Source organism: Ranitomeya variabilis, chromosome 1, assembly GCF_051348905.1.
Source record: "Ranitomeya variabilis isolate aRanVar5 chromosome 1, aRanVar5.hap1, whole genome shotgun sequence".
Lineage (NCBI taxonomy): Eukaryota > Metazoa > Chordata > Amphibia > Anura > Dendrobatidae > Ranitomeya > Ranitomeya variabilis.
In genome coordinates this window covers 384,960,166-384,978,212 of record NC_135232.1, presented here as the reverse complement: position 1 = coordinate 384,978,212, position 18,047 = coordinate 384,960,166, and positions in this window count along the sequence as shown.

Sequence of the window (18,047 nt, the reverse complement as noted above, 5' to 3'; positions counted from 1 at the left end):
GTATGATGGACTCACAGCTCCCTTATACACAGTATGATGGGCCCGCAGCTCCCTTATACACAGTATGATGGGCCCGCAGCTCCCTTATACACAGTATGATGGACCCGCAGCTCCCTTATACACAGTATGATGAGCCCGCAGCTCCCTTATACACAGTATGATGGGCCCGCAGCTCCCTTATACACAGTATGATGGGCCCGCAGCTCCCTTATACACAGTATGATGGGCCCGCAGCTCCCTTATACACGGTATGATGGACCCGCAGCTCTCTTATACACAGTATGATTGGCCCGCAGCTCCCTTATACACAGTATGATGGGCCCGCAGCTCCCTTATACACAGTATGATGGGCCCGCAGCTCCCTTATACACGGTATGATGGACCCGCAGCTCTCTTATACACAGTATGATTGGCCCGCAGCTCCCGTATACACAGTATGATGGACCCGCAGCTCCCATATACACAGTATGATGTGTGCACAGCTTCCTTATACACAATATGATGGACTCACAGCTTCCTTATACACAGTATGATGGACTCACAGCTCCCTTATACACAGTATGATGGGCCCGCAGCTCCCTTATACACAGTATGATGGGCCCGCAGCTCCCTTATACACAGTATGATGGACCCGCAGCTCCCTTATACACAGTATGATGAGCCCGCAGCTCCCTTATACACAGTATGATGGGCCCGCAGCTCCCTTATACACAGTATGATGGGCCCGCAGCTCCCTTATACACAGTATGATGGGCCCGCAGCTCCCTTATACACAGTATGATGGACCCGCAGCTCCCTTATACACAGTATGATGAGCCCGCAGCTCCCTTATACACAGTATGATGTGTTCACAGCTCCCTTATACACAGTATGATGGACCCACAGCTCCCTTATACACAGTATGATGGGCCCACAGCTCCCTTATACACAGTATGATGGGCCCGCAGCTCCCATATACACAGTATGATGGACTCACAGCTCCCTGTCATGATTTGGATGCCCCGGTCATTTACTCATCCTCCGGCGTATTCACTATTTTGTGGCACTGCTGCAGGGCCGCTGCTCAAACTTGTGAGTGCAGCTTCTGACAGGCCAGAAGTTAGAAGCTATGCCACAAGCGCTCAATGTAAGACTATGAGGCTATGTGCACTTGTTGCGGATTCGTGTGCAGATTTACCGCGGATTTCCTGTGTTTTTTGTGCAGATTTCACCTGCGTTTTACCACCTGCGGTATCCTATACAGGAGCAGATGTAAAATGCTGTGGAATCCGCAAAAGAATTGACATGCTGCAGAAAATACAACACAGCGTTTCCGCGCGGTATTTTCCGCACCATGTGCACTGCGGATTTGGTTTTCCATAGGTTTACATGGTACTGTACACCAGATGGAAAACTGCTGTGAATCTGCACCGTGTGCACATAGCCTGAGAGTGAGAAACAGGCCAGATCAAGGCTCCCATAGACTTACATTGATCAGTGACCTCTGCGCTGCTCCATGAAACACTGGAGCCTCGGACAGGTCACAAACTGCAGGAGACGGAGCTGAGCCGAGACAAAAACAGATGAAAACGCCAGAAGGTGAGGATCAGACAGGGGGCAGGGGACGCGGATTTTCAGCACCGCTCCAGCAATGAAATAAAAAATAATGCTGCAGTGGTGAAGTAAATGTGATGCAGCTCTTGGTTACTGTATGGGGGGCTCCTTATACTAATACTCATAAAAGACCCAGGTGGTACGTATCAAAAGCCCACGACCCCCCCCCCCCCATCTCCAGCCTCCCCAGACAGCAAATATTACATGTGATGAAGTACATACAATATCATAACTAAACATTATAATATTCAGCCCCAGTGACCTGTCCCCCTCCCCCACTTCAGCCCCAATACCCCCATCATCTCACATCCACCCCTCAGTGCCCTGTCCCACCTCACCCACCTTCTGCCCTCAGAACACCCCCATGGTCTTACATTCACCCCTCAGTGTCCTGTCCCGCCTCACTCACTTTCAGCCCCCACAATACCCCAATGGTCTAACACTGACATACCTGAATTTAATAAACCTAATAAGTTCCATCCCCAGCACTTACTGATGAAGTTTGCAGGCAGGACCAGGAAGTGTTGAAATGCAAGGTGTGGGCACTAGGACCCAGCGTGCCTGAGCCAATCCCAGCGTGCACTGCACAGAGTGAAGAAAAACTGCAGCCGAGGAAAAGCTTCATGATCAGGTCAGACGGGCGAACCATTCACTGCAGGGGGGAGACTGCAGCCGCCACTGTGCGAGCAGCGTGCAGAGTCTCCGTCAGACGGGAGCAGACATTATACTGCTCTGCTCCTATGCTGCGTTCTGCCTCGTCACAGAAGTGGCCCTGGCTCCCAGTGGGCCCCTTCATGTGACAGGGCCCGGGGCGATGGCCCCCTCTGTCACCCCAGTAGCTACGCTACTGACAGTAGGCCTGATTTTTGCAGCAGTCTCCCACACAAAAAGGGAGATTTAAATTGCCACTAAGTGGATCTGCGTCAGTTCTGTTTGTCGTATATCTGCCAGCCACGTTCTGCCACTTACATTGTGTAGTGTAATACAGTGGGTGTGAGTTTTGCAGCAGTCTCCCACACTAAAAAGGAGATTTAAATTGCCACTAAGTGGATCTGCGTCAGTTCTGTTTGTTGTATATCTGCCAGCCACGTTCTGCCACTTACATTTTGTAGTATAATACAGTGAGCCTGAGTTTTGCAGCAGTCTCCAACACAAAAAAGGGAGATTTAGATTGCCACTATGTGGATCTGCGTCAGTTCTGTTTGTCGTATATCTGCCAGCCACTTTCTGCCACTTACATTGTGTAGTGTATTACAGTGGGCCTGAGTTTTGCAGCAGTCTCCCACACAAAAAAGGGAGATTTAAATTGCCACTAACTGGATCTGCGTCAGTTCTGTTTGTCATATATCTGCCAGCCACTTTCTGCCACTTACATTGTGTAGTGTAATACAGTGGGCCTGAGTTTTGCAGCAGTCTCCCACACAAAAAAGGGAGATTTAAATTGCCACTAAGTGGATCTGCGTCAGTTCTGTTTGTCGTATATCTGCCAGCCAATTTCTGCCACTTACATTTTGTTGTATAATACAGTGAGCCTGAGTTTTGCTGCAGTCTCCCACACAAAAAAAGGAGATTTAAATTGCCACTAAGTGGATCTGCGTCAGTTCTGTTTGTCGTATATCTGCCAGCCACATTCTGCCACTTACATTGTGTAGTGTAATACACCATGTACCATATAACGGTTGTTAGTTTGGTTACATTTGCCCAAAAATGAGGAAGTCTGGTGGAAGAAGCCGTGGGCGGTCATTGCCAGCTGGTAATGATGGTGGTGGTGGTGGTGGTGGAGCATCTGGTGGTAGTGGGAAAAGCAAAATAGCACCTAAGGCTCGAGTTGTTCAGACAGCGTCATCGTCTGGCTACACAAGGCCTCGAAGGGTCCCTTATCTGGGAGTAGGAAAACCGCTTTTAAAGCCAGAGCAGCAGGAACAAGTTTTGGCTTTCATTGCTGACTCAGCCTCTAGCTCTTTTGCCTCCTCTTCAGAAAGTTCAAAATATAAAAGCAGCGAGTCGTCAGTGGATGATCCCAGCCAGGAACAAGTCGCTTCCTTGTGTCCTTCACCCAAAGCAAAAGTGAAGGATGTGACAGGCAACACTACAGTTTACTCCATGGAGCTCTTTACACATACTGTGCCAGTGTTAGAAAGGGAAATAGTTAACAGCCCATTACAAGATGAGTCGGACATGGAGTGCACAGATGCACAGCCACTGCTAGATTATTATGCTGTTCCATTGACTCAGATCACTACATTGCCCTCGCAGTGTACTGAGCCAGAATGTGACCCTGATGAGACTATGGTGCCCCGTCCCGAACGCTATAGCACCTTACATGGTGACACAAAGGAAGGTGCACATGACATTGAAGAGGTGATAGATGACCCAGTTGTTGACCCAGATTGGCAGCCATAGGGGGAACCGGGTGCCACTGGCAGTAGCTCTGAAGCGGAGGAGGAGGATCAGCAGCAGGCATCTACATTGCAACAGCTTTCATCTGGCAGGCCCGTATCTGGCCAAAAATGTTTGACAAAACCAAAACCACTTTTAGGACAGCGTGGCCATCCGGTTAAAGTAGCACAGCATGCAATGCCTGAAAAGGTATTCGATAGTAGGAAGAGTGCAGTATGGGAGTTTTTTAACCAAGATCCGAATGATCAGTGCAAAGTTATCTGTAAGAAATGCTCAAAGACCTTTAGCAGAGGGAAGAATGTCCAAAATTTAAATACAACGTGCATGCGTAGACATTTAACCAGCATGCACTTGCAAGCCTGGACTAACTACCAAACGCCCTGTACCATTGGTGCACCCGCTCAGAATGAAGGTAGTCAGCAACGCTACATTGCTTCCCTCACTGTAAGCCCACCAGTTAGGACACCACCAGCAGCAAATGTGGAGGTATCGTCGCAAGGCCAAAGCAGTCAGGGAATCACAAGGTTATTGGTAGGAAACACTGTATGTAGGCCAACATCGAGAATACCATCACCAACCCTCTCTCAATCCGCCATGTCCACCACCATCACCACCGCTAGTTCCACCATATGCAGCTCTCCAGTCCAGCTCACCCTACAAGAGACTCTCGTTAGGAAAAGGAAGTACTCATCCTCGCATCCGCGTACACAGGGTTTGAATGCTAACTAATCTCGTTAGAGATGATGCCCTACCGGTTGGTTGAAAGCGAAGCTTTCAAAGCCCTGATGGCCTACGCAGTACCACGCTATGACCTACCCAGTGGACACTTCTTTGCAAGAAAAGCCATCCCAGCCCTCCACAGTATGTCAAAGACCGCATTGTCCATGCACCCAGGCAATCAGTCAGTAGAAAGGTGCACCTCACAACAGATGCATGGACCAGTAGACATGGCCAGGGACGTCACGTGTCCATCACGGTGCACTGGGTTAATGTGGTGGATGCAGGGTCCACAGGGGACAGCCATAGTGGGACACTTCTGCCTAGCCCACTGTCTAGGAAACAGTTGGCAGTAGGCGTTCAACACCCCTCCTCTTCCTCCTCCTCCTCCTCCAGAAGCGAAAGCTCATCCAAAGAGCGCAGTCGCCCTACCACTCCATCCGCAGCTGCCAGTGTTGCACACGAGGTGTCACATTATGGAACAGCTAGTGGTAAGCATCAGCAGGCTGTGTTGGAAATGAAGTGTTTGGGCGACAACAGACACACCGCGGAAGTACTGGCCAAGTACTTGCAGCAAGAAACTCAGTCATGGCTGGGCAGTGTACATCTTGAGGCAGGCAAGGTAGTCAGTGATAGCGGAAGGAATTTTATGGCTGCCATAGCCCTTTCAGAACTGAAACACATACCTTGCCTGGCTCACACCTTGATCCTGGTGGTGCAGTGCTTCCTGAAAACTTATCCGGGGTAACCAGCCCTGCTCCTGAAGGTGCAAAGACTTTGCTCGCACATCTTCCGGTCGCCCGTACATTCCAGCCGTATGCAGAACCATCAGCGATCACTGAAGCTTCCCCAGCACCACCTAATAATCGACGTTGCAACAAGGTGGAACTCCACACTGCACATGCTTCAGAGGCTGTGTGAACAGAGGCGTGCTGTAATGTATTTGTGGGAGGATACACATACACGGGCAGGCAGTTGGATGGCAGACATGGAGTTGTCAGGTGTGCAGTAGTCGAAGCTACAAGACCTCTGTCAAGTCCTTCAGTGTTTTGAGGAATGCACACGGCTGTTAAGTTCAGACGACGCCATCATAAGCATGAACATCCCTCTAATGCGTCTGCTGATGCAAAGTTTGACGCACATTAAGGAGCAGGCGTCTGCAGCCAAGGATGAGGGAAGCCTTGATGACAGTCAGCCATTGTCTGCTCAGGGAACTCTCCTGGACGAGGTGGCGGACGAAGAGGAGGAGGAGGAGGATGATGGGGATGAATATTTATGGGAGGAGGATGCTTCTCAGGGGGCAATAGAAACTGATGGCGTTGCAAGGTCAGGTACAGAGTTTTTGCGGGAGACAAGTGATGTTGATTTGCAAGAAAGTGCTCCTCAACCCAGCACAAGCAGTGAATTGACACCTGGAACCACATGGCTCACATGGCTGATTATGCCTTGCGTATCCTAAAAAGGGACCCCCGCATTATAAAAATGATGACCGAAAACGTTTACTGGTTGGCCTGCCTCCTGGATCCACGCTATAAAGGGAAATTACAAAATATCATGTCACATGAGAACCTTGAGCAAATATTGGCTACCAAACAAGCAACTCTTGTAGACCGTTTGGTTCAGGCATTGCCAGCACACAGCGGCGGTGATGATTCTCACGCGAGCTGCAGGGGGCAACATGGCAGAGGTGTTAGAGGTGCACAAATCAGAAGTGGCGTTGGACAGAGGGGTTTTATGACCAGGTTGTGGAGTGATTTCGCAATGACCGCAGACACGACAGGTACAGTTTTCCTCCCTTATCGATGTTCTCCCTCACACGTCATTCCCCTTTGATTACTGGGCATCTAAAATAGACACCTGGCCTGAATTGGCAGAATATGCATTACAGGAGCTCGCTTGCCCAGCTGCTAGTGTGCTGTCAGAAAGAGTATTCAGTGCTGCTGGTTCAATACTGACCAAAAAAAGGACTCGTCTGGCTACCCAAAATGTTGATGATCTAACCTTCATTAAAATGAACCAATCATGGATTTCTAATTATTTTGCCCCACCTTCCCCTGCTGACACGTAGCTTGCCTGAAAAATGTCTTGCTTTTGGCCTCCTCTTACTGACTGCTCCAATTCCTCCATTTGCAGCTGCTGAATGTCCACCATAGGCCATTTTTTTACCTCCCTAAATGGGCTGACTCCCCCCACAGGGCCGTGGTCACCACCTAGCGCAAGCACCCGTGCGAGTGCCGTTTGCCTGGACAGGTGGGTGTGCCCACTCTTGGGCGACAGCACTGGCACAGGGTCCCTCATAGTACAATGAAGTGTCTCTGACGGTGGTGGTGCACAACCAATGTCAGACACACCGTCGTAATATGAGGGGCCCTGTGCCAGTACCGCCGCCCACGAGAGATTGTTCCCCCCCTGGTCAAACAGCGCTCTACCACTTGCAATACTTACCTCTCCCTGCTCCACCACAGTGTAGTCTGTGCTGATAAATCCTTCAATGGTACTGCCAATACAAATTTGTTGAAATGATAGATGATAGTTAAAATATACAGGGGCCCTGGCCTCCATTTAGACCATTTAATACTTTGCACCAGCTACCACTGTCTGCTACTCAGCAGAGGAGCCCACCCCTGTACGTAGCTATGCTACCTGTTTATTTTTGAAAAAATTTTTGTCAGACATTTACCTCACCTTATTATTTTGGCCTACTAACTGTCAGCCACTCCTTACAGTTGTCCTCCACTGAACAAAGCTATGCTGCCAGTTTACTACTGTTACCAATTTTGAACTGCATTTAGCCTACTTACTTTTTGGGGCCTACTAACTGTGTCTGCCACTCCTTACAATTGTCCTCCGCTGAACAACGCTATGCCGCCAGTTCACTCCTGTAACCCGTTTTGAACTGCATTGAGCCTACTTTTTTATTTTAGGCCTACTAAGTCTGTCTGCGCCACTCATTACAATCGTCCTCCGCTGAACAACGCTATGCCGCCTGTGTACCCCTGTAACCAATTTTAAACTGCATTGAGCCTACTTTTTTATTTTAGGCCTACTAAGTCTGTCTGCGCCACTCCTTACAATTGTCATCCGCTGAACAAAGCTATTCCGCCAGTTCACTCCTGTAACCCGTTTGGAACTGCATTGAGCCTACTTTTTTATTTTAGGCCTACTACCTGTGTCTGTCTGTGCCACTCAATACAGCTGTCCTCCATTGAACAAAGCTATGCCGCCTGTTTACTCCTGTTACCACTTTTGAACTGCTTGGAGCCTACATTTTAAATGTGGGCCTACAACCTGTGTCTGCGCCACTCATTACAGCTGTCCTCCATTGAACAAAGCTATGCCGCCTGTTTGCTCCTGTTTCGAATATGAAACTGCATTTTGCCTACTTGTTTGGTTGGGTGTTGTGGATTCTGTTTGCGGGCTCCCTCTGGTGGTTACTGCTGGTACTGGGTGACTTTGGTGGGTTGCGGCCTTTGGTTTCCATCTGTCCATCAGAGGCTGGGTGTTTCCTATTTTACCTGGCCTTTCTGTCATTTCCCTTGCCGGCTATCAATGTGTTCAGATGTGCTCTGTTTGGTTCCTGCCTACCTGCTCCCAGATCTTTCAGGATAAGCTAAGTGCTGATTTTCAGTTGTTTGGTTTTTTGTCCAGCTTGCTTAGAATGTCTCTTGTTAGCTGGTTGCTCTAGTGGACTGAGGTTCTCCCCATGTGCCATGAGTTGGCACATGGGTTCTTGTAATCTCAGGATGGTTTTTTTGATTAGGGTTTTTTGCTGACCGCTCAGTCCCCTTTTGTGTCATTCTGCTTTCTAGTTTTCAGCGGGCCTCTATTTGCTAAAGCTATATACATCATCTCTATGTGTGTGCCTTCCTCTCATTTCACCGTCAATACATGTGGGGGGCAACTATATCTTTGGGGTTAATTCCTCTGGAGGCAAGTGAGGTCTTTGTTTTCTCTGCAGTACTAGTTAGCTCTTAGGCTGGTGCGTGGCGTCTAGAACCAACGTAGGCACGCTCCCTGGCTATCTCTAGTTGCGTTTGTCAGGCGTAGGGCAGCGGTCAGCCCAGGTTCCATCACCCTAGAGCTCGTCCGATATTTATTATACTTTGCTTATCCTGTGCTATCCCTAGCCATTGGGGATTCATGACAGTTGGGCCTACTAACGGTGTCTGCCGCTGCTTGTTGTTCTCCTCCACTGAACGAAGTTGAGCTTCAATTTTCAACCTATATCAAATATTAAACTGCATTTGGCCTACTTGTTTGGTTGGGCCTACTAACGGTGTCTGCCGCTGCTTGTTGTTCTCCACTGAACAAAGCTGAGCCGCCTGTTTACTCCTGTTACCAATTTTGAACTGCATTTGGCCCACTTTATTACTTGGCCCTACTAACTGTGTCTGTCACTCCTTACAGTTGTCCTCCGCTGAACAAAGCAATGCCTCCTGGTTAGTCCTGTTACCAATTTTGAACTGCATTTAGCCTTACTTTTTTGGGTTTACTAACTGTGTCTGCCACTCCTTACAATTGTCCTCCGCTGAACAAAGCTATGCCGCCAATGCACTCCTGTTACCAATTTTGAACTGCATTTAGCCTACGTACTTTTTGGGGCCTACTAACTGTGTCTGCCACTCCTTACAATTGTCCTCCGCTGAACAAAGCTATGCCACCAGTTTACTCCTGTTACTAATTTTGAACTGCATTTAGCCCACTTTATTGTTTGGGCCTATATCTGTGTTTCCTCCTCATCCTGCCCATTGCCCAGCCACTGCTAGATGAGTCTGCTGGTACATTGACCCAGACCACTACATTCCCCTTGCACTCTACACAGCCAGAATCTGACCCTGCTGAAAGTCAGGTTCCCCTTCCCGCATACTATACCAATATACATGGGGACAAACAGAAAGGTGCAGATGAAAGTGCAGGTTCCTTCATCAGGTGGGGGGGCATACTCGTTGGCAACGTCAGTGGCACAGAGCCCCTCATAGTATGCAAAAGTGTCTCCGCCGGTGGGAGGCGCCCCCGCCGTCAAACACACCGCCGTACTTTGAGGGGCCCTGTGCCAGTGCCAATCCGAACGAGTTGGCCCCCCCTGCTTGCTCAGGATCACAGCACTTGCAAAGTTGAAATACTTACCTCTCCCTGCTCCACCGCCGTGACGTAGTCCGCATTTCCTGGGCCCACGAAAAACTTGAACCAGCCGTACCCCCCACAACTTTAGCCAAATGACCCACAATTTTCAATGCCTCAGCCTAACTATTATTATAAAGTAAATTAAGATTGACAAGCTTCAGTAATAAGAATTGATGTTTTTGGCATTAAAATAGGCACTGTACGTGTTTTCCTGTCCTCCACTCTCTGCCGACTTTGATTCCCCATTGACTTGCATTGGGTTTCGTGTTTCAGTCGGCCCCCGACTTTTCGCAATAATCGGCCGATTTCACCCGACCCGACTGGGTTTCGCGAAACCCGACTCGATGCTAAAAAAGTAAAAGTCGCTCAACTCTAGACTTAACCTTACATCATATGTCATGAAGGGGTTAAAGGAAATCTGTCACTAAATTTGTTGCTATGTAATCTGAGAGCAGCGTGATGTAGGGGCAGAGTCCCAGATTCCAATGATGTGTCACTTACAGGGCTTTGTTTTGCTCTTTCAATAGGACCATTGTTTTATTTTATGTCCCATTGCACAGCTTTCTGTCAATGTACAATGTAAACAGTTAGCTGCTAATTATTTATGTGGGCGGGGTTACACAGGGCTTAATATTCCAAGCTCTACTTGATCTACAACAGAGAAAACCGGGCTTCTATCACAACTGTTGCACCCAGTGAACTAAGTTTTAACTGGAATCAGGGTCTGTGCCCTGCGCTGTACCTTTAAAAGTTTTAAACTAAGTTCGCATGTTCACAGCAGCGTGTGTCTACGGACCCCACCTGCCCCTACCAGTAGCTCTCAATTTTTAATTTATACACATATTTCTTGGGGGTATAGCTGAGGAATGGCACAAGTACAGTTCTTCGAGGTTCTAGATTAGTTATGTACATGGTAACACATTTTTTTAATAACACAGACTTGTCAGGAGATGGCATTCCTGTTATTGACTTTTACCAAGCTTATCAATGCATTATTTCAACAGTTAATAAAATTCAATCTGCTGTCAATTTATCTGTATAAAATCCCATTACTTCTTCCATATTGCACACAATGATAATGCAAAAGCTGTTGGAACAGTTAATAGTTTACCATAGCCCTGCCCTGATCTTTCCCTACAGAACAGGTGCTCCTGATCCTTGTTTCTGGTTTTTGGCTCTGTTCTTTTTTATACTGTTGCTTGTTTGAGCTGCCAACAGCTGAAGAAACAAGATAAGAAGTGTCTCACAAAATCTTTACCACAGTGATGGTTGTTGTTGATTGGGGAGAGCAGAGGAAGGTGGAGGAGGTCTATGTCTAGATTTATCTGTGCACTTATATTGCTGTAGCAAGAAATACTGCACAAAATATTATAGTGAATATACACCGATCAGGCATAATGTTTAAAACCTTCCGCCTAGGTTCACTTTCTGCTGAAAACAGCTCTGAGCCATTAAGGTGTAATGTTGCATCTGGCGCCAAGACATTAGCAGCAAATCATTTTTTTATTGTAAATTGTTGTTGGTGGGTTGTTGTCTTCTTGCAGTGTGGCACGGTACATTATTCTGCTGAAAGGGGTCACTGCTATTGAGAATACCATTGCCATAAACTGGTGTACTTGATGTGAAACTATTTTTCTGTGTGCATACCTCCTAACTTTTGAGGGACAAATTATGCAGTGTGCATATCGCGCTGCAGCAACTTTTGGCCACGCCCCTGGCCACAACTCAATCCACGCCCCTGGCCACAACTCAATCCACGCCCATTTGCCATTTATTTCTTCCCCTGCATGAGGAGATTTCACAGGGGGAGTGGTGGTGGGGGAAATTCAGAAGACACCCGAGACTGCAGAGCATAGACTCAGATCAGGATTGTCCCGCTGTATCAAGGACAGCTGGGACTAGAGATGAGCTGATTGAATTATGGGACTCGGGTCCAGCGTCAAGGTCCGTGGTAGCTGGCGGCTGGGCAAGATGCAGCGAATCTCTTACTTTCTGGTGAACTGAATGAGATCACCAATAGCACCATGACAAAATTCTCACGGTGCTAGCAGTGATCTCATTGCGGCCACCGCAGTTTGTCGGGCGGCTCACAATGTGCTCCTCATGGGAACAGCATCTTCAGTGACTTGCAGTAACCTCAATGACGTCACAGCAGGTCACTGAAGCTGTGCTCTCAGCAGCTCAGTGTCTCCTGGATTTCAGCCTGAACGGTTCCATCATGACACCGTTCAGCTTGAAATCCAGATTATTATTTATTATTATTATTATTATTTTTATAGCACCATTAATTCCATGGTGCTGTACATGAGAAAAGGGGTTACGTACAGGGTTTTAGATATCGTTTACAGTAAACAATTTTACAATGACAGACTGGTACAGAGGAGAGAGGACACTGTCCTTGCGGACTTACATTCTATGGGATAATGGGGAAGAGACAGAAGGTCGGGAGAGTGGCAGCTCTGGTGGTGGTGAAGCGGCATCTCTGGTGGTGGTGAGGCGGCAGCTCTAGTGGTGGTGGCGTGGCAGTTCTGGCGGTGGTGATGCGGCAGCTCGGGTGGTTGGTGACTTGGAAGCTCTGGTGATGGTGACGCGTTCGACTCGGGTGGTGGTGAGGCAGCAGCTCGGGTGGTTGGTGAGGTGGCAGCTCGGGTGGTTGGTGAGGCGGCAGCTCAGGTGGTTGGTGAGGCGGCAGCTCGGGTGGTTGGTAAGGCGGCAGCTCGGGTGGTGGTGAGGCAGCAGAATGGTTATTGCAGGCTGTAGGCTTTCCTGTAGGGATGGGTTTTCAGGTTCCGTCTGAAGGATCCGAGGGTGGTGGATAATCGGACGTGTTGAGACGTGGAATTCCAGAGGATGGGGAACATTCGGGAGAAATCTTGGAGGCAGTTGTGTGAGGAACGAATAAGTGTGGGAAGATCGAAGATTACGTGAGGGAAGATTGGCAAGAGTTTGGATGTGCGGTTTGAAGGACAGGGCAGAGTCGAGACTTGCCCCGAGGCAGTGGATTTCAGGTGTGGGAGAGAGCGTGATGCCGTTTACCGTAATAGATAGATCAGGTAGGGGGGATATGCGAGATGGGGGGAAAGATGATGAGTTCAGTTTTGTCTACATTGAGTTTTAGGAAGCGAGAGTTGAAGGAGGATATGGCTGATAGACACTCCGGGATTCTGGACAGCAGAGAGGTGACATCTGGACCAGAGAGGTACATCTGAGTGTCGTTCGCATACAGGTGGTACTGGAAGCCATGGGATTTTATGAGTTGTCCTAGGCCAAGGATATAGATGGAAAAAAGTAGGGGCCCTAGAACAGATCCTTGAGGGACCCCAACAGAGAGATGGCGGGTTGAGGAGGTATTGTGCGGTCGGAAAGGTGTGAGGCAATCCAGGACAGGGCAAGGCCTTTGATGCCAAGGGAAGAATGAATCTGTAGCAGTAGGCAGTGGTTGACTGTGTCAAAAGCAGAGGACAGGTCGAGAAGGAGGAGGATGGAGAACTGTCTGTTAGCTTTGTAAGTCATTAGTAATTTTGGTCAGAGCAGTTTCGGTGGAGTAGTGGGGGGCGGGGGTGGGGTGGGGGCAACATTTATGATTTAGGTTTGGTCCTGATGAAGAGGTTCTGTGTATGACTTTGAAACGCATTGACCTGAAACCTGTCCAATAAAGCTTTTGAAAATATCATCGACTATCAGAATATATTCATCAGCAGCGCATCCACTGACACTTCACCCGGGTCCTGTGCCATTCTTTCTTTATGGACTTATGTCTTGCAGTGGCTGATATGTGCTAAACATGTTGCTTAGGTGCAACTTCATCAGGTGAGCAGATTCCTTTTTTTTTCTCTGCACCTTATTGTGTTATCAGTTAAGACGTTATTGCACTCTTTTTTCCTAGTTTCCCATATCTACTTCATAACCCCAACCCTATTACCCCACTTGCTACTACCACAGGGCAAGTGGGAAGTGCAAGGCTAAGTGCCAGATTTGGCGCATCTGATTGATGCGCCATTTCTGCGGCGAATGAGGGATTATTTTGGTAGCCTAGGAGGGGGAGAGGGAAATATCTCTGGCCCCTTCCCAGGCTACTAATATCAACCCACAGTTGTTTAGCCTTTGCTGGTTTGATTTTATAGAGGGGCCCTACATCATTTTTTTTCTGGAGTCCCTCTTAAGTTCACCAGTAAAGGCTAAGTAAACAATTAATAGCGTGGGAACCTTTTGAGATATTGTCCCATTTCCTAATTATTAACATCATCCCCCAGCTGTAGGCTTTCACTATGCTGGTTATGAAAATTTAGCTGAAGCCCACACCATTTTTTTCTATTTAACTTCTATCATTATCATTTGGTTGCGCTAATCTCAAGGAGACCAGGCGACAATGATGAGAGCTGCCTTTAGTATCTGGCGGCTGGGATCAGCGCTAACTGAACAGCTTTTCCCAGGCGCCGGTAGTGTCACATGGATGGCACATGGATGCCACACGGATGACACATGGATGGTACACACAGACATCAACCAGATTCATGGATGTCACATGGACACGGAACACGGATCTCAACAGCACTGGTTTTACCTGTACAGAAATCACCAGGATATCCTTAGGTGCACTGGCAGCACCCAGCAAGACCTTTTGCTATGGATATGCTATGTTCCAGTTATCTAGTCACAATGTAGCCCTTTTCAAAGTCTCTCAGGTTCTAGCTTCCAACAAATCAGCTTCACATCAGCTGGTTATTTGATGCTTAATATATCCCACCTCTTGACACAGTCCAGTGTTACTAAATGTTATTGACTTCATCTGTCAGTAGTTTAATGTTATGTTTAGGACAAGCATATGTTATTAAAAGGCAGAACATTATTGATTAATATGAAAGGTGGATTTTGTAGGACAAGAAAATACAGTAAATTTCAGATTATAGGGGCAGCCTGAGAGGAATCCTGTTGTTTCCTACTACCACTGGAAAAAAGCAAAAACAAAAAAAGATCAGATGAGAACAAAGTGAAGATAAAATAAGAGAGGAAAGTTTGGGACTTGTCAACGAGGTGAAGTGATATAAAGTGGAAAGCAGTTTGAATTTCTAGCTTATGTTTGTAGATATAAAATGAAAGCAATAAGCATGCTCATTAAATACAAGGTGAAGACTTGATTGCTATACAAATGGCTAATATGTGTTCCTTACTAGTAGTCTGTTCTTTGAGGTTCATAGAGCTATAAAAAAAAAGTTACACAACTACTTTGCAGTGAACACAGTTCCTGCTTTGTAACAGCCAAGGCCAACTGATTCAATAAATCTACACGTTACATAATGCCTAGTCTTTGTGTGGCTCCTTCATACATTCACAGACTGCTGTCTAAAAGTGTCAAATGGTAATGACATTTCTTTCCTTCTCTAGGAACTAGCTCCTTTTGGTTTACACTTGATAAATCTTTCACTACTGACCTAGGGTGAAGAAACATGTGGTGAAGGTATCGCATTCTTTTTTGCAGTTGCTGCATTTCATCTTAGTTGATAATTGTTTATATGCAGCTGTTGCTTTTTTCTATTTTTTGGCAGCAAATTCTAAAATGAACTTCTACGGGCCCATTATCTGTCCATGTTTACAATATAACAAGTGCTACATTGTTACTCATGTTCATGAAATCAGTTAGGTATCAGCTGTCAATGAGTAAATATGACTTAGTGACACATCATCTCCAACAGTTATTTGGGAAGGTATATTTGTTATTGTCAGTAATCTAAATTTAATCTTTGAGTTTATTGTGAGTGGTGTCATGACACTTATTTAATAACCAATAAGTCACAATTCATGCAGGTGGTTTTTTTCTCTATCATACCACTTAGCAACTAAATTCACAATGACCCAATGTTTCAGAGAGAAAAATAATAATGGGACCTCAGTGAATGTTGTGATACAGTGCAGTGTGTCATGCCGGTAACTCCCAATAGCAGTGAGCCCCATCCTACACACTACGGTTTCCGCTCTGCTCTCCCCAGTCCTGGGCTGTCTCGCTGAGCTGCTTCTTATAGCATTTCCAACAGTGCTGCATCCTCTTTCTACAGGCATTTGACCTCATCCTTTCCTGCATAGGTGAGATTCTCTGCCCTATTACAAAGCAGCAGGGGGTTATTATACACCTGCTCCCACTATTCCTTGCCTGATTTAGGACCTAGTTCAGTTCTAGTCTAGTTTCCTGGAAAGTGCGTATTGTCTCTCCTGTGTTCTGACTACTTGCTTTCTCGTTAATCCTGACCTCTCTGCTTCTGACCTTGGATACATTTATTGAACCTGCGTTGCCTGACCTTGGCTTGTCTGACCATGTCTTTGCCTCCATCAAACCTATCCTCCTCATCATAGGCTTTAGTGAATACCCAGTAGTCAGTTACACCCCTCTAAGGTAAGCTCAGCCCATGGTCCAGTGGTCAACATCCACCAAAGTTGCACTGGGTTAATGATGTCACAGGGAATGGGGTATTCACAAGGGTTATGATATTGCATAAGTTGTGATGACATAATGAGCACTGTTGACATTATGTAATCACAACCCATGTTCCCATTAAGACATGTGAATGTTTGAAGCTGACATAGGCGTGGAGTTTTAGGTGGTAATATCACCAAAGCTGCTTCTCTGTAACTACAACTGCCAGGCAACTGTACTAGAGAGCTTCATTGGCCCATAGGGGAGTTGGGATGCTTTCCTATTTAAGGCTGCTTAGCTAGAGATGGTGTTGTGAGGCATTGGTTAAGGCAATGCTGATGATATCATAATATGCAATGTCAGTGTCCCAGTCAGTGTGATGATGGCCAAATGACTATAGATGTCACTGGCAAGGGATCACCAGACAGCGGCAGTCCTATAGACAGAGTTCTATAACCACAAATGGAAGAAAGCCAAAGCAGCTGTGTCACCTTTAAGGCTTCATAGTGAATGATAATGCCATGTGGAAACCTTATTACCTTGGAAATGTCACACCTGGTGACAATATCAAGGTGGTTGTCAGAGACATTACTGTTTTTAACACTTTGAAACTAATCAATTTAATCCCTACATAAGAAACCTTTAACCAAAACTGATTTGTTTGCTGACTCCAAAATGGATGTGTTATTTGGTTCTAATATCAAGTAGCCTTCTTACATCATTATATTATATCAAGTTGATTAGTTAGTAATATGCAAATGATGAAGAAATGGAAACAACATTTTTAAAATACCTTGATTTATTCAGTATTGAGTATGAATGCTATTCGCAGAAATACACAAACAAGATTTGGCATGTTATTAAAGGTTGTCTGAGTAATCTCCTGCCTAGCTGAATTTACTTGGGTACACAAATCATGAAGATCCACTGCTGGCAGCTCCTTTTGAAATTTTCAACCAATGACTTCCTCAATGTGCTTGATATGAGCAAGTCAGCAAGTCTTGAGATGCTGCATGCACATTTAGACCTGTGAGTGATTCACTCGCTTTCAGGCAGCTTGGTAGCAGTGCAAAGGACATTTTATTTGACTTTATAAAACTCTCCAGATAATACAAAAAGAAATGAATGGAAATGTCCATGCACCTGACATCCAGGCTTTGCAGGCCCTATAAGACACTGGCCTTACAGGTCTTTCAATCAGACCTAAGGTTCAGAGGTGCTCACATATTCATAGCCAGGCAGAAATGACCAGCTCTGCTGCCCTTCCCTTTGAACTCCAACTGAATGTCCTGGATTGGATGATAGAAATGATTGGTCCTGCTCATCACTTACCAAACATTTGTAAACACCTGAATGGAGAACCCATACTTCTCCACTAAGCCAAAACCTATCAGTGCTGGAACCTTTTTCAGGTGTCACATCACCGAGGTCAGGTACCTCGGTGACACATCCACTCCGTTCCAGACCTGTCGGAAGCAGACGGCATGTTGCTGCCTGTCACAGTATCACAGTAGCATGAGCAACATGCAGCCTACCGTTATCAAATTGGTTCCTGGGACACATTCATGTTCCCTCACGAATGCCTTTTCATTACTTTGCCCTTGTGGTCTCTAAATCAATCTCCATACAAAAAGCAAGACTCACAGGTGAGCATCTCAATGTCCTGCAGACGCCTTCTGATGGATCACTATGTGCCATTATTCAAACTTCATGAGACCAAATGAGCAACACCATGAAGAGGCCTTCATGGGGAACATCTCACCTGTCCTACTCATGGGATTATTGTGTGTGGGGTAGCTTAATA